Here is a 19,306-nt window from a genome sequence, read left to right as displayed (position 1 = left end):
TAAAAAACTGAACAAACCTATAACTAGCAAATAGATTGAATTAGTAATTTAATATATTTCATGATATAAAAGCCCAGAACCAGATGACTTCACTGGTGAATACACCCAAAAATTTTAAAAAGAATTAATGTCAGTCCTTTCCAAACTCTTCCAAAAAATTGAAGAGGAGGGAATATTTCCAAGCTCATTAAACAAGTATAGCATTATCCAGATACTGTAAACAGACAAGGCACCACAACCTTCATAAACAGAGATGCAAAAATCCTCAACAGAAGATTTAGTCTGTTGTGGATTTATTCCAAGTGTGATTTATTCCTGGGATGCAAGGATAGTTCAAGACATGCAAATCAGTAGCACATTAACACCATGAAGGGTAAAAATCATATAATCTTCTCAATAGAAGCAGAAAATAATATTGACAAAATTCAGCACTTTTTGATATAAACTTTCAAAAATTAGGCATAGAAAGAATGTACCTCACTAAAATAAAAGCCACATATGACAAATCCACAGTTAATGGTGAAAAATTGAAAGTCGTTCCTCTGATACCAAGAACAGGAAAAGAAGGCCCATTCTTGCCTCTTTTGTGCCACGTAGTACTAGATGCCAGAACAATCAGGCAGGAGAAAGACATAAAAGGCATTCAAATAGAAAAGGAATTAGTGAAACTGTCATTTACTGACAAGGCAATATATATAGAAAGTCATTAAAATGCCATCAAAATGCCACCAAAAAAACTGTCAGATCTAATAAACAAATAGTGAATTTGCAGGATACAAAATCAGCACACAAAAATCAGTAGCATTTGTATACACTAACCATGAACTATCCAAAAATAAATGAAAGCATGTTTCATTAAAAATGGCTACAAAAATGCTTAGAAATAAGTAATATTACAAAGACCATAATAAAGATCTTAATTATAGATATATCATGTTTTAATTTAATTAATCATTATAATTCAGATCTTTAATCCTTGTTGACATGATTTTTGTATATATTGTGAGTTAGAGTCCATTGTTCTTCTTCCACATGTGCATAAAAACCAATGGGTCAAAGAAAAAATCAAGATGAAAATCAAAAACTATCTTTGAAAGAACCAAAATGAAAACAAAACGTGCCAAATTTTGGATGCAGCAAAGCAGTTCTAAGAGGGAAATTTACAACAAAAAAGTCTATGTAAATATATTAAATATATATTAAATTATTATAGTCTAATATGTAGTCTATTAAATATATAATCTTAAAAATTTAGTAGAAACATAGAATGAAATATTGGTTGTATAGTTATTACCATTAAAATATCTCAAGTTAAGTCTTAGGTAGAATGTTTGCATACATTTCACAGGTGACATTAAAACATACCGACTGTGACTACAAAATTTGTTTTAAAACAAATCTTTTTTTTTTTTTTTTTTTTTTTGAGACGGAGTCTCGCGCTGTGTCACTCAGGCTGGAGTGCAGTGGCCCGATCTCGGCTCACTGCAAGCTCCGCCTCCCAGGTTCAGGCCATTCTCCTGCCTCAGCCTCCGAGTAGCTGGGACTACTGGCGCCCGCCACCACGCCCGGCTAGTTTTTTTTTTGTATTTTTAGTAGAGACGGGGTTTCACCATGTTAGCCAGGATGGTCTCGATCTCCTGACCTCGTGATCCGCCCGCCTCGGCCTCCCAAAGTGCTGGGATTACAGGCTTGAGCCACCGCGCCCGGCCCAAAACAAATCTTAAAAATATTTTTTCCATTTTAATCCCCCCATGTCAAAATGTTTTTTATTTTACATTTCCTAATTTTCCCTTGTTCTAATGTTCTAAATTCCCATCCTTTGATTTTTAATTTTTTAACCTAAATTAGAATAATGTAATTTGTCTCTAGCAAAACATCTATGCAAAGATAAGCAGTAATAAATACTAATAAATTCCTTCAATGTCTTGCGAAGATCTCCTGAACATAAATGGAGTGTCCTAAGCAGTTAACTGTAAGCAAGATTAATTTATACAAGAAGCACCTATAAAATATTACCTGGAAGTTAACTAATCTAAAATGTCAAATTCACTGTGCATGGTAATTAGTGCTATGAGAGAAATTCATATGCGGATGAACAAAGACTTATCCGGAGGATTAAAGTAGCTACTCTATCAATGTGGAATCGTGTTCTTTTCATATTTTTAAAATTATTATATAATTTAACTTTAAAATGTGATTCAGAAATCTGAATTTTTTAATATTACAGTTATGTACTCAAATCTAAACAAAATTCTGTTACTTTATTGAAAGTTAATAGACAACAATGAACTAAACACTTGCATTTTATGATCGCTGTGGTATAAATGAAGCTGCACAAATATTTATCAGGCTTTGAGTTTAAAAAGTAAAGATGTTTAAATTATTAAAAGAATAGTTGAAGACTGTGGCACAGTCTTGAGTCTTAAATCCTTTAAGATTAGAATTACCATGACTAAAGATCTTCATAATTAATGAGACAAAAAAGAGACACTATTATTTACCTAGAATTACCACTATTCACATAATTTTGAAATTATCTATGTTATTTTATTGTTAATTTACCAGAGTTCATTTTGTACTATGGCTGATATATCCCTAAACACTTTGGCACACAAGCACATATTTTATTACATGGTTAGAGATGATAGATCTGATAGATATAACCTATCAAATTATTGAAATGTTTTAGATTAAACCTTAAATGAATGATTCTGAGATTATACAAGTCTAGACTTTTAGTAAGAAATTCTATATCATTATTTTTGGCATTATAAATAGTATTACTTAAAGAGTGGGAAATTTGTTGTTGTTAAAAATTTTAGACTCAGCAGAATAAACTTATTAATCAGTGTTGATTGAACAGAATAAATCTATTGATCATTGTAGAGTATAATTATAGACATTTTAAAAAGGTAAAAGTGGTTTTGATCATCTTAATATGGCAAAATGCTATAAAATTTGTGCAATATGATACAATTATGAAACAAGGGTAAAGATGGATTAAATATTTCTGAAATCAATAATATTTGAGATATGTACCACAAGTTTTAGGAAGACTCAGTAAAAAATGAATTGCAAAATACACTATATAGGCAGAACGTTTATTTGGAAGTAAATAAACTGAGACATAGTAACTAATTTATTCTTACTATCAACATAGGTTAAATATACAAAAAAGAGAATTTTAAAATATGACAATGAATGTGAAATAAAGAGTAGGCAAGGGAGCATTTAATATTATGTAGAAAGATTCACATTATTCATGATTCTACTGAGTCCTTTTGAAGGACAGACTTAGTTTGAAAGATTCTCTTCCTAAGAAAGAAGTCAATAGAAAACTCTCCACAGTCCTGCAGTGCAAACAGAATGCAGAGACAGCTGAGCGTTGTACAAAAAGAGTGCTTAGAGTCAGAAAGTGGCAGGATGCAGAAAACTAAGGAGAAAGAATTTCTTTATTTTCAGTGATAGGCAGCAAGCGTTCACTTTAGAACGCTGGAAGAATAATTACTCTGTTAAAAAGAACTAAGAATATCCTGGGATGATGGCTAATTCAGTCTATTAGAAATAAAACGAGGTTGTAAAGTCTCCTCAAAATTTCACAAAGTATGGATAATAAGAGGGAAAAATAGATCCAGAATGAGGCAGACCAATGGTAAAATTCTTAATCACAACTAACTGGAGTTTTTTTTTCTTATTCATTTCTATAAAATAAGAATTTGGAATTATTGAAACACCATAGATTGCCAATAATGAAAAGTCACATATAAAATGATCTACTAATTATATATTTTTTCATTGTTTTATTTTATTTCAGGATAATATGATATGTAAAATTATTTAAATATGTGATCTTTGTTTAAATGTTATATAAATTTACTTTTAAAATATGATTGTTCTTGAAATATAATGTATATATAATTAAAAATCTATTTTAAGTGTGCAATTTTTAAGTTTTGGCAAATATATGTGTGAGTCCATATATATACACACATATATAGGCAATACATTAAAATATAACAGGATATTCTCATCACTTCGAAAAATTTTGTATGCCTGTCTTTAGTTTTACAGTTCATCTCCTTCCCCATCCACAGCCGTGGGTAACTATCGATCTCATTTCTATCTCTCTAGCATTGGCTTTTCCAGAACTACATATAAACAGTTCAAATAGTATGTCCTCTTTTGTGCATGGCTTGCTTTATTTAGCATAACGCTTTTGCAATTCATCCATGTTGTTGCATATATCAGTGACTCACTCAGTTGCACTGCTGAGAAATATTCTATCCTATGGAGATGCCATTGTTTGTTTATCTATTGATATAATAGACATCTGGACTCTTTCCAGTTTTAAGGAATGATGAATACAGATACTGTGAACATTTGCATATAAGTTTTGTGGGGACATATGCTCTCATTTCTCTTGGGTAAATACCTAGGGATACAATTACTGTGGTGTATGGCAAGTGAATTTTAAGTTTGTAGAAACTGCCAAAATATATTCTAACATAGCTGTACTACTTTGCATTCCCATAAGTAATCTATGTTCTATTCATTTGCTTCACATTCTTGTCCACACTTGGTATTGTCAGGCTTTTTTAATTTTGGCCATTCTGATGGGTATAGAAGGGTGGATTTTACTTCCCTCTTCATAATGACTCCTTGTCGTTCATCATTTCATGTGTTTTTTTGCGACTTGTGTATGTTCTTTGGAGAAGAACCTGTACAAACCAATTCAAGTATTTCATTCATCTGTTTTCTTATTTTTAGGAGTTATTTGTATTTCAAATACAAGTCTTTCATCACATTTTTATTTTTTGGAAATGTTTTCTTTCAGGCTGTGGTTTGTGTTTATATTTTCCGAACAGTGTCTTTCAAAGAGATTTTTCTTTACACTTTAAATTTTAATGGAGTTCAATTTGTTTAATTTGTAATTTCATAGCTTTACTTTTTCTGATTTAAAAATATTTGTCACACTCAAGTCACAAATATTTGTGATCATATTTTATTCTATAAGTTGTAAAGTTTTAACCTGATGATGAAATCATATGCAAAAGTAAATGCGGTGAATAGAGCATGAGCTCCAGATCAGACTGTCTGCAATAAATTCCATTCTTGTGACACACACTGCACTGCATTGTGGGACTAACTGCTGTGCTTTCCAAGCCTCAGTGGTCTCATTTATAAAATAGGGTTCGTACTACCTAGAATTTAAAACGTCGAATTACAGTCATGATTATATAAGGTAAAATAACGCTTTAGCATGATGACTGAGTCATACCTTAGTACATTTTAAATAATGCCACCTGTTATTATATTTTCATTTTCAGTGCTGTCCTTAATACTAAAAACGTGTTTTTAAAAAAGTTTTTCCTTGACATGAAGGAAGAAAGTAAAAATTAAAAAATTAAAATTTTAAAAAAATTTTAAAAATATTTTAGTAATAATACACCTTGTTTTACAATAATTGAGATAGAAAAAGTAGTTTTCAAAAGGCTGTATATAGTGTGAATCACTTTTGAATACCTGATGTACTCAACTGGTGGATCTATGTGGCTATTCATGTGTAAGAAACACAGATGTTGATGTCATGCATGTTTGTGTAAATCAAAACTTTAAAACTTTAAGTATATAATACTAAAGAACGCTTAATAGATATTAGGCACTTTTCTACACACCTTGCAGGCTTATCTATTTACTCCTCACCAGAATCTTTTGAGGGAGGTAGAAACTATTATTATTCAGTTTTTTAAAGAGGCAATTAGTTCAAAAAGAGAGTATCTTAAGTGACCTAGGACCCAACTGGTTAGTGCAAAGCTAGTATGTGAACCCAAAGAGTGTAGCCTCTGAGCACATGTAGATACCAACTACATCATATCAACCCAACACACATGCTGTGAAGGGGCACAGGTCCTGAACGTATGCACCCCAAACCTGTTGAAATCGCTTTCTGGAACCTGAGACAAGAAGAGAGGCTGATTAAACACTTCTGAGGATCAGATACTCAGTGTTTTAAAAGGCAGATTTGAATTTCCTTTTGTGAGTTGAGTACATAAATATTCCAGTGGGATATGGTGCTATATGTGTCTATAATACAGTATATCATGGTTTACCAATAAGTGCTGCACTTCCAGGTCATGGAGGTCCCACTTTTCTGTTCCACTGACGTCAGGCATAGCAACATAACCAAAGTGATGGATGCCACCTCTGAGTAGAAGTTTTAAAGATGGGTGGACGCTTTGCCATGCTTATTTTTATCCTTCCATCTAGTTAGTTTGCTTTTTCAGGGTGGATTCTGGAGTAAATAAAACATGGGAGAATCACTGCAGCTAAGGTATGAAAAAGATATGGTATAAGCTGGAAATTGAGTTCTGTTTTTCTTTTTTTTTTTTTTTTTTTTTTTTTTTTTTTTAANCCGCCTCGGCCTCCCAAAGTGCTGGGATTACAGGCTTGAGCCACCGCGCCCGGCCGAGTTCTGTTTTTCTAAGCCAGAGGTAATGTCTCATGTTTTACCACAACATAACCTAGCTATCCCTATTGATAGTGTCCACTTTAACATTTTTAGGTCAAACTAGGATTTAATTGATTAAATATGCACTTATTAATATATCTGAATTATTTTCCCCTAAGATAGCTCCAGGAGTGATGTGTGACTGTGGACTACAATTGCATAGTTAGTATGGGACTTGGGGATTCTACAACTGTAGAAGATGGAGAGTTTTGGATGTTCTCAGATTTCCCTGGATTTTGAGCTAAGTTTTCATGATCAGCTCAATTTATCATTGACCAAGAACTAGACTATTACCACAGACTAGAAATACTTCCAGGAACACCTCTGATTTTAACTATTTTTCCCAAATTAGAATTACATATGTTTGAAAGTGTCAATATTACCAGTCATTTGGTCTCAAAACCTATAGAGATTTATAGATATACACAGATGGACAAGATATTTCTGAATTCTTATTAACGTTGTTATGAGGAAGAGGCTTTATATTTATCATATTTCCTTGCTTTTTAGCACATTAATAGAAATTTGGATATTTATGACAAAATGCGCAAAGAGCTCTATTAATGTGTTTTTCTCAATTAGGATAATAAAATCCATGGAAATCAGAAATAAAACTAATAATTAATCCTGTAAATATTTCCATCTGAGTTCTAACTCAGTAAACAGGTAAAGTGGCATTAAATCCTGTGAAGATGCTAATGCAAACTCAGGATTAATATGTGAAAACAAATAGAATTTGTGGCTATCATTACAAAGTTAAGGGTAATCTGAGTCTTCTAATCTACACAAATATCTCATCAGTGAGATTTAATAAGAAAAAAAATAAGGCCTCTTATTGTGCTTATAATCAAACGACTTCACAAATAGAAATTTTTGAAAAGTATAAGCTAGAAGGTTTCTCCTTGAGCGTTGATATGTGTAATCATTACTGTTTTCGTGATGCTGATTTGCAGAGAAAAACGTAGTAGAAGGCCCATCTATGAATATGCCAATCTACAGTGGTGTAAAATTAGCTACATGCAGTATAGCCAGAGGCAGCATGTTCTCACTTTCTCTTGGCTAACTTTCCAAAGATAATTATCCAAGAAAGTGTAAGGAAAGGAGCTGGGGCACAAGCACTCTGACAAGGCAGGTGACAGTTACTATGATGCACAGTGTTCAAAAGAATCAGTGCAGTAGAGGAACTGGTTGGCACTCATGACTATTTCCTTACCTATGATCCCAGACTTTAAAATAAATCATGCAAACCCTAAGAAATACCAGTTTACCGTCCCAGTAAACATCAAATGGAGACATAATTGCCATTCAAAAATATTAGACACACATGTATCATAACTGTAAAATGATATCAAGACTTTTGTCTTGAATATATTTGGAGAGCATTTAAATACCTCAATCATATACCTAAGGGTTCTACATCAGTAAGAGTGACTTGGAAAGCATTCATAAGAGGGGAATCATAAAGTAGTAAAATTTTGGAATGGTGTAGCATTTTTTAAAAGTCCTCATTTACAATTGGATTTTAAAATCATTTCATCTTAATAACACAGACTTTATTGCACTGCAAACGTCACTTATTTCAACCTCTGGTCTTCTCTGTGTTTTGTTGTTGTTTGTTTTATTTTTTTGTTGTTGTTGCTGTTTTTTGTTTTGTGTCGCTCTGTGCTGGAGCTGTCTCACTGTGGTCCACGCTGTCTTTGGGTCACCCCTTCCTGAACCAGCCACCCCATCCCAACACCTGGCCAAGGCTGTCAGGGTAGGCCTTTGAATTACGTTAATGTTTCCTCTCATCAAGATGTATTGACTCATGTCCCCTTCTCTGATATCTCACTAGAAATTAATTCAGCAAACCAATCCTAGCTAAGACATTTGTGACCAAATATGTTAAAACATACTTACTCTCTCCAAGTTTTAACAGAAGAGTTTAGTGCATGAGACAAATGATTTGAATAATACACAACACCTAGAATTAAGGAATTTCTCAAATAGCATAATATTGTTTTACTGCACTATGTTTGTAAAAGGTTTGAGCTGTTTTGGGTGTTGCAATGTGGTTATATCTGCAAGACCCCAGCTGTAGTAACAATGAAGTCTCAGCTGAATTTAGGGCAGGAGCAGACAGGAAACACAGCTGATATGGAGCAGAATGAACTAAGGGAGAGGTAGGATCTTACTAGAATCCTGAAAAGGTGCTTGATTTAAACAGAACCTTTGATAAGTATACCAATAGGGCAAGTTACTGACTGATAAATTCTAAAGTGAACTATGCTGAAAGTCCTCATAATTCCAAGAGATCTCAAGAATAAGCAATTTGTAGATACAGAGATGTTTCCTTTGTGTAAGAGGTAAAATAGGACCTAATAAACAAGGTGGGAGAAAAGAAACATTTTCGCCAGCTCACTAGGCCTAAAGTACAGATTATCTTTGTTTATCTCAAGTGGCTAGTTAGCTACACAGTTCCTTATTGTGCTAATGATTACTGTAAGTTCAACTATATGCTATCATTTCAAATAGAGACTGTTTTTGACTTTTAATGAAGCTAAAGAACAAAGGCCAAAATGTTTTGAATGATCTTTTGATAAGAATGAGGAATACATTATATTGCAACGTCAGATGCTAAAAAGCAATAATATTGATATAAGAACAACTATACCTTTTTAAAATCTGTTACATTTTGAAGGACTCATATAACTATTTATTTGTTATATTTAATTATAAAATGCAATTCTATTTGTTCTATTATAGTTTGCAAGATGCATGTGTGCATATATAAGAATGTGTGTGTATATATATATTAAATATTCTTATAAGTATGAAAGTTAAGCAGAATGAATATTATCTCTAATAGTTGTAACTATTAACGTGGATGAATTCATATTTACAACAAAAATGGAAAATAGAAAAAGACTACAAATTTATTTTACTTTATTATCTCCCTCAGCTAAAAGAGTATGTCTACGTTAGCAAATTCTATCAACTCAACTCCCAAAACATATCCTTAGCCTGCTTACGCCCTAATTCCACCGTGACCACCTTAGTCCAAGCCCTAATTTTCTTCAGATGAACTAGAACAATAGCCTCCCAATGTTCTACCTGCTTTACTTTTACTTTTAAAATTCTGTTGAGTTATATTTATGTTCAATATAAATGTATACATTTAATATAATAAAATATATTCTAAAATGCAAAATTTTAATGTATAATTCAATGAGTTTTAGCAAATGCGTACCTCTATTATTTTATAACATAATTGAAGGCCTAGACCATTTCAATTTTTCTTGAAATTTCCTTATGTCCTTTTGCGTTAACGCCTATATTATTTTGCACAGCATATTTGTAAAATTAATCTATTTATTAATAAGTAAATTATTTTTATTCTTCAGTAATGTTTCATTACAGAAATATATGAAAATCTGTTAGTATACTCTCGATGGCCATTTATGTAGTTTGTATGAACTGACTTTGCGAGTGAATGTTATAATATTACTTTTTGATTTAATTTTTAATTATTATGAATACATAATTGTTCACATCAGGTTAATAAGGTATCCATCACTTTAAGTAGTTATCATTTCTTTGTGTTAAGAACATTCCATTTCCAATCTTTTAGCTATTTAAAAATATACAATACATTATTGTTAGCTGTTGTTACCCTATTGTGCTATCAAATACTAAATCTTCTTCCTTCTCTCTAACTGTAATTTTGTACCCATTTACCGTCTCTTCTTTATCCACGCCCCCATGCAGGCTGCCCTTTAGAGCCCCTGGTAACCGTCGTTCTACTCTCTATCGCAGAGTTCATTATATTTTTAGCTCCTGCGTGTATATGTAAGAATATGCAACGTTTGTTTTCCCGTTCCTGGCTTATTTCACATAACATAATATCCTCCAGTTCCATGTTGTTGCAAATGACAGGATTTCACTTTTTATGGCTGAATAATATTCCATGATGTGTATGTAATACATTTTGTTTATCAGCTCATCCAGTGATGGACACTTAGATTGATTCCATATTATTGTGAATAGTGCTGTTCTGATCGGGCACTAAGCTCCTTAGGGCTGGTTTCTTCAGAAATACAACTTTTGGAATGAGAAGGGCATATAGTAAATAACTGGGGTTTTTTATTTCAAAAACTTTAATGGAAGGAATTTTATTTCATGACTCTAAATTGTGTTTTCTAACTGTAACAGAAATCCCAATCTTAATATACAAAAACCTGTTAATTTTATTTTCAACCGATAAGGACAATATCTACATCTATTCATTGCATATTCAAAGCTTATGAATTGCATTTTTGTTTTAAGATACACACACTTGCCTTTTGTAAGTTTGATACTAATAATCTTAATGTAAGGAAGTAGATATAAGAAAGTGTGCGTTCATTTTAGTTTAAATTAATGTATAGTTTGTTTACTGTTTCCCAATTCCTTTTTATCTACCTATATAGATTGCAATACCAGTACATGAATTGTAAAAACCATTTTACTTTATTTTTATACTACAAACATTTCATTTGAAATGTATTGCCCTGATGAATTTAATAGTTACATGCCAGCCGGCACTGTGTTTGTTTGAAAATGATTTCCAGTTTCTAATTCTCTGCTCAGCCAGGAGGAGCATCTAAAATGATGTTCTAAGCCTAAGTACAAAGAACACTAGGTTTCCGTTTATGACTCATTCTAAAAAATGTCCATAGCACTCTCCATTTACACTAAAAATGTTTTCCACCTGGAGTTTTCAAGGAGACTCAGGTGGGTACTTCTCACCTGGCCTCCTCTAATTGGCATGTGGGGGCTGTGATTGATAGCTTAGTAACAGGGTGCACAAAAATGGCTTGGCTCAAGCTGATGCTTTTTCCTGTCTACGATACACAGTGAGGCCAATTTTGAAGTATGTTTTGGTATGCGTTCGTAAGTCTATTAGATTTCTTCTCTTTTTCTGCTTATTTATCACCCGAAAGCCTTCTAAATCATATTCTGCTTTTGCATTGATTTTGCAAGTTAGAAACTGCAAATACTCTCACTTCTTGAATGCATCATGAAAATGTTTTATTCTCCATATGCCATTAAATCTCATTTAACAAGCTTTCCTGTAAAAGGTCAAGAATTAGCCTGGAATAATTAATTTTTAATCTTCATCACATAGTATGTCTCAGTCTTTATATATTATTTTGATCAGAATGTCACACAATGTTTCCTGGTTCTAGGGGAGCATGCTTGTAACGGTACCAGTGACAAAATTAATCTCTCAGGCTACACACTCTGCTTTAAAAAAACTCTGTATTCTTTCAAAAGGTAGGGGAGTATTAGATTTCCATTTAAGTCTAATGTAAGAAACAAATTTTGAGAGTCCACAGCTCACTTTGAATCCCTTCTGAATTTCAGAACTATGTTGTAATTCACAGAGGAACTTATTGGGGGTTATTCCAAAATTTGGGATGGTAATAGACTTAATTTATATTAAATGTGTTTCTGAAAACCGTGTAATGCATATTAAGGTTTGATCAAAGGATAGATACATAGATAATAGAGAGACAGATTATAGAAACACAGACAACTATAAGTATAGAGATAATATAGGTTTAAGTATTCCATCTTCTAGATTATCATATTTATAAGAAAACCTTCTATGCCTCCTTAGCAGTCAATGTTTTAGCAGTATTTAACCTTATCAAAACTGAATTAGTAGTTTTCTTATTCTTAAAATAAATGGTGACATATTTATTGTTTTGCATAAATTAAGTTTGTTAAAGCAAACACTTATTTTCATTTTTTACTTAATTTATAAAATATACATCCAAAGAAAAGAGTTATTTTTAAAAGACATGATGACATTAACTGTCTGCTCATATATTGTTTTCATTGAGGGAAATATAGAATGTAAATATCATTACGTTTAAAATTCCAGTGTCTAAACTTGAATTATATTTCCACCCATTCTGAAATGAGTACACATATTCTTTCATTTATAAACATTAACATTTCGAAAATAGTAATACCTTTGCATGCATGAAGAAAAATATAAATACATACTTTAAATCAGTAATTTCTATAAAAGTATAGAAAGTGTGTGGACACCTTTCTCTGGTATCCAAATCTAGCAAATACAGAACCAAACATTTTAATTTACAGTTTTTCACTCATTCCTAAAGACCAGCACAAATTTTAGCATGGTTAACTGAAGATATAACATTCATTACAGTCTTAATTATAAGAATTATGTTTTTAAAAATGAACTAGGATATATGCAAATTAAGATTTAACATAGTAATATCTTGCATTAACACTACCAAAAAGAAAAAAAAAAAAAACAAGAGTTATCAATGACTGTTATGTAACACAGACTCTTTGAAAAGTAAAGTATATCTTAATAGCTGTAGTTCAACTATGTCATTGCAGGTGATAGCAAAGCCACGTAAAGAATAGAAATTATTCCTTTTCATACGCAATCCAGTGATCTCTTATTTTTAGTAGACTAGCATAACTGCAATTAATTTTCTTTACTAATAGTTCAATTTAAGGTAAACTGAAAATTTAAATCCATAGAGCAAAGAAAGAGCCTAACTCAGTCATACCTATCTCATAAAGTAGACTATGCCAATGACTTTAATTTTAAAGACATCAGCAGTTTTGCTCTGAAACATGACTTACAGTGTTATCAGTTGTAATCATTGATTCAAAGTGTGTTAGACTTGCAGGTAAGCTATTTTGTACTCATAAGGGAGAATATGATTTAAATTCCATGCAAAGGGAAAGATAAATCTAAAACATTACTCCATAGCAAAATTAATTCTTATTCCTTTGGGTGCTTACAATGCCCATATTTCCACATTATATTAATTTAGCTAGCAATATAAATATTTCTAGCTGCTGAAAATTAGAATTAAAGTGATGGAATATCTTAAGACCAAACCATAAACCAAGAAAAAAAATGACATAGATAAATATGAATCCTCTGAGTTTCTGCACACCGTCTGCCTCTCGCTGCGCACCTCCTCTGCTTCTGCCTCTGTCACCCTGCTCTTCCTCTCCTGCCTCATCTGCCCAAGCAAGTACAATGGAACATTCTACAGTCACATGATCCTTTGGATTATCAGTGCAAAACACAAAATGTAGGTATATTTATTTGGCTAGCTTTATGTATTTATTTTTAATCTATGTACTAATTTTTTTTAAAGCCATAATAAACACTTGGATTCCAAATACAGTATTTTGTTAAATAGTGCTCCAAATACACACCATACAAAGTAAAAATGTGAAAATATCTCCGAACCATGACAATAAACATAATAAGGTAATGATATAATATCTTAGAAAGTGTTAAGAACAAAGGAAGGAAACAAGACAATGTAAGTAACGGGAACTGTGGGTGATGGTGTTGTTCATATTTTTAAAAGGAGCAACCAGTGTTGGGTGGGTTGTGACTGAAGAAGGACTGGGGTCAGGTGAGTGAACAAACCATTTGTAAGTGTGGGGACAGATTTCTTCAGGCAGAAGTCTATGGTGTCTATGGCTGTGAGGAAAGACCATGCCTGCTGTAGTCCAGGCCGAGGAGACTGGAATGGAGTAATCGGAGAGGAAATACTTGGAAAGTTCATTTAGCTTTCAGAATAGAGACAGAAAGCCATCGAAGGGTTTGAGAAAAGTGCCATTAGCATCTGTCTTTCATTTTAATAAGATCATATTGGCTGCTGGTTTAAGAAGACACTGTGAGTGACAAAAGGGGGAGCAGTAAAATCATTTGTAGGGGGCATTTGCAACAATCCATAGAAGGTGTCTTCTGGCCGGGCGTGGTGGCTCAAGCCTGTAATCCCAGCACTCTGGGAGGCCGAGAATGGCAGATCACGAGGTCAGGAGATCGAGACCATCCTGGCTAACCCGGTGAAACCCCGTCTCTCTCTACAAAAAAAATACAAAAAAACCCCAAAAAAACAAAAAAACAAAAAAAACAACTAGCCAGGCGAGGTGGCGGGCGCCTGTAGTCCCAGTTACTCGGGAGGCTGAGGCAGGAGAATGACGTGAACCCAGGAGGCGGAGCTTGCAGTGAGCTGAGATCCGGCCACTGCACTCCAGCCTGGGAGACAGAGCGAGACTCCGTCTCGAAAAAAAAAAAAAAGAAAGTGTCTTCTAAGCTTGAACCTAATTATCCCATGTTTCCAAAGTGATTAGATTCTAAATATTTTGAAAGTTGAGTCAACAGGATTTGTTGATCAGATAGATTTGGATGTGAAAGAAAAAAGCTAAGAATGACTCTATTGTGTGTCCATTATGAGGAAAATGAAGTATAAAACTCTATCAGATGACAGTGAGGACACCAGATATTTAGCTTTGGATACGTTAAGATCAGCATGTTCAAGAGAGGAACTGATGCAGATTTCACACAAGCAGCAGAATACAGACTCGAGTTAACAGGACTGGTCCATGCTGACATACAAACTTGAGATATATTTGAAGACATTTCTAGATAAGATCAAGGGAATAAATGTGGATATAAAATGGGAAGAATTCAAAGACCAAGCCCTGGGAATCACCACAATTAGTCAATTAAGAGAAAGTAAGGGAAGCACCAAAGAAAAAAGGGAAGGGTAGTGGTGAAATAGGAGGAAAACCATGAAAGCATGGTCTAGGAAAAGTATTGCAAGGAGAAGGAAATAATCGACAGTGTTAAATAAGGCTGAGAGGTTATGGAAAGGTTACGCAAGAGGAATACCGAGAATTTACTCTATATTCAGTCATTATCAGTCATTAGAGGCTTTTACAAGAATAGTTTTAATACAAAGATGGCCGGGAAAGACTGTAAAATCAAGAAAAAAAGATGAATCTGGAGTCAATGGGGAGGTCCAAGAAGTAACTTTTTATATCAGAGCAATAACAGCATATTTAAATGCAGATGAGGGTAATCCTGAGGATACCAGGGACAGAGAAACATAGTTGTACTAATGCCTTGAAGAGGTCAAGATGGTACAAAGCCATGCACAAGTGACCCACAGGTTTCTTACAGAGGAAGGTTCTGAAAAGATAAATGTGCTGAAAAGAACTCCTTAGCTGTTCAGGGAAACTAAGTCATGTGGACTTGGTAACACTTGTTTTGTTTCTTCAAAATCTAAATTCTTTTACATGCAATAATATTGATAATTTGTTGTGTGTCATACTTTTATACGACTTTTCCCCATCTCAGGACTGTACTTTCTCATAAAAACATAAATAAATAAAACAAGAGGGGAGATGTGCTATATGGCACTAATGCCAGTAAGTGAGAAGTTGTGAGTTGGGGAGGTTTTGAAATATATTTTGTGAGACCTGGAATTTTCTCATTGAATTAAGAAGCAAGGTCAGCCCCTATACATAAGAATGGTGAAGAGATGTGAGAAAATTGGGAAAAAAGAAGAATGACTAATATAGCCATTAAAAATATAGAGAAGCAAACTCAACAGGGAATTTTAACATCAATGACAGTTCAAGAAGTGGCACCAACTTGGAACTTATGTTTCTCAATTTAATTTTTCTCTAGCCAAGTAAAGGTACAGGTGCAAAATAGGCACAGATTTGGGATATAATGAAGGTCTAATTTCTTTTTCCCCCAAGAGAGTAGCCTCCCAACAATAATATCAATCTCAAATATATCATGATGGGATCCAGTTGTATTTTCTTGCACATATTTACTGATTACATACACATATACACACACACACATTATGTACACACTATTGATTCAAACTTTTTTTGACTCTTATTTTAGATTCAGCGGTACATGGGCAGGTTCGTTACATGAATACATGGTGTGATGCTGATGTCTGAAGTATGATTGATTCCATCACCCAGGTAGTGAGCATAGTACCCAATGGAGAATTTTTAAAATCTTGACCCCTCCCTCTTCCCAATAATTTCCGATGTGTATTGTTGTCATCTTTATGTCCACAAGTACTCAAAGTTCAGCTCCCACTTATAAGATATAACACGTGGCATTCAGTTTTCCTTTCCTGCATTAACTTGCTTAGGATTATGGCTCCATCTGCATCCATGTTGCTGCAAAGGATATGATTTTATTCTTTTTATGACTGCATAGTATTCCATGGTGTATATATAGCATATTTTCTTTATCCAGTCCATTGTTGATGGGCGCCTAGGTTAACTCCATGACTTTTTTTTTTTTTTTTTACTGTGCATAGCACAGTGATGAACACATACATGCATGTGTCCTTTTGGTAGAACAATGTGTTTTCTTTTGGGTACATACCCAGTAATGGGACTGCTAGGTGGAATGGTGGTTCTGATTTAAGTTCTTTGAGAAATCTCCAAACTGCTTTCCACAGTGACTAAACTAGTTTACATTTCCACCAACAGTGTATAAGCATTTGCTTTTAGCCACAGCCTTGCCAGATTCTGTTGTTTTTATACCTTTTAATAAAAGCCATTCTGACTGGTATGAGATGATATTTCATTGTGGTTTTGGTTTGCATTTATCCAACGAGTAGTGATGTGATTTAACTTGTAGAGGATCAAATATAGTGTGTGTGTTTGTGTATTTTTAAGGACTACAACTACGGTATGGGCTTTATTCTCAAGTTTTTTGTTCGGTTGTTTATTTTTTCACCCAAGTTATAGAACGACGAACCAGTTGACTATTATTATGCAAATTAGCAAATGTCAGAGTTCATGATGTTCATTTATTTTGAAAGTGTGTTTGTTATTTGTGGGCCCAATTTTAAAATAATATTAGCTACAGGTCTATCTGAAAACATTTTACTTTTATAATGCTTCATATAACGTGGTAGAGGGAATTTTAAATTTTAAAATAATGTGTTATTTAGGAAAACTATATGGCCTTAATAAGGCTGGTGTTTTATTTTAGCCAGGAGGAGGTTATTTACATTGAATCATCAATATTTTGTCAGTTCGTTATTTCCTACATGCACATGCTAGTTTACCCAATACGGTGGTTTCCTGTAAAAAATAAAATAGCTGGGACTACAGGCACCTGCCACCACGCCCGGACAATTTTTTGTATTTTTAGTAGAGACGGGGTTTCACCGTGTTAGCCAGGATGGTCTCAATCTCCTGACCTCCTGATCCGCCTGCCTCGGCCTCCCAAAGTGCTGGGATTACAAGGCAGGAGAATGGCTTGAACCTGGGAGGTGGAGCTTGCAGGGAGCCAAGATCCCGCCACTGCACTCCAGCCTGGGCGACAGAGCGAGACTCTGTCTCAAAAAAAAAAAAAAAAAAAAAAAAGAAAAAGAAAAAGAAATTATCAGCTGTAGAAAAAATACAATTTAAATAAGAGTAGTTAACTCCTTTATAATTACGCCAACGTTACATGAAGCAGAATAAATGGAACATAAGTTATTTCACATAGAAGGAATATTCCTTGACGAAGATTCTGATAGAGATATTTGAATTTAAAGTCTAAAAGTATTTGCTAAAAAACGAAGATTTTAGTTGGATTACTAAGAAAAATTACTAAGATTTTAGTAAGATTACTAAGAAAGGAAGGCGATTGGGTCAATCGAATGATTGGTATATCCATTTCTTAGAACTTTGTTATTAGGTTGGTGCAAAAGTAATTGCTGTTTTGGCCATTACAGTGGTTTGGCCATTAGGTTTAATGGCCAAAACTGCAATTATGTTTGCAACAACCTAATAGTAAACTCAATCGAGTTTACTAAAATCAAATTTATTGGATTTGAATTGCAAAATGGTAACAGTCTACTTTCTAGCAGTATTAAAATTTTCCTTGCATCCTTCTTTACCATTCCTGTTTTTATTTTGTATTTCTTTCAAATTTACCAGTTCATACAATTTCAATATTTTCTGGCATACACAATCATATATTGATACAAAAATAAAAAGCATTTGCATATTTTCCTTATTGCCCTGCATTCATTCCATTTGTAGCAAGTGTGGAATTTGAAGTGACTTTGCAAATCGTTTTGTAGTGAGTCTCATGTCTAACATTCCTTGAATTTTTTAAGTGTTATTTTTAGTATTACCATAAAACAGAAGACTGAAACATGTTAAATAGAAGTTTTTAAGAGCAAAATAAAGTTTTTCTGTCTACCACATTTCCATTATAAATATCCTAGTTCAGATTTATATCTTAGATAAAGTTGAAAATAATTAATGTTCGGCTATTACTTCAGGAAAAATTAACATATCAAGTTCCAGTAAAAGTTACCATAAGAAAAACTTTAAGAGAAAAAGTATGTATTTACTATTAGTGAACCAGTACCATGATGTTTCCACCTAAAAATCGAATGCTGCTACTCAAAATATCTCAACAATAAAATCAATCTCAAATATATAATGATGGAATCAATTCATATTTATTTCCTTACACATATTTCACTGGTATATACATTGTGTACACAATTTTAATTCAAATATGTTTCCTATTTCACTTGCTTTTTATTTATATGGAGGACCAAAATACTGTGTGTGTGTGTGTGTGTGTGTGTATCTTTCCGTGCTACAGCTATGCTACGGAACTTTATTCTTAAATTTTTGTTTGGTTCTTTATTTTGTTTTTGTAATGCATGTAAATATTAATCAATAACAGTATATGTAAACTGTGCAGTTTAAACTTATCTTCATATTTCATAGACTTGGCACATTTTTATTACTCATTTTGTTTTGATTTTCAAGTTAATGTATGTCCATTTTAAAGTGTAAAACTAATGTTTTTGTTCACAAAAAATTAAATCACTTTTAATACTAGTAAGTACAAATGTCTTTAATTATTTTTATTAAATTGAAATCTCTTATAAACTTCCATCATAAAATTATTTTTGTGTCTCATATATC

This window comes from Theropithecus gelada, chromosome 18 (assembly GCF_003255815.1).
Source record: "Theropithecus gelada isolate Dixy chromosome 18, Tgel_1.0, whole genome shotgun sequence".
NCBI classification, from domain to species: domain Eukaryota; kingdom Metazoa; phylum Chordata; class Mammalia; order Primates; family Cercopithecidae; genus Theropithecus; species Theropithecus gelada.
This window is presented reverse-complemented; position numbering follows the sequence as displayed.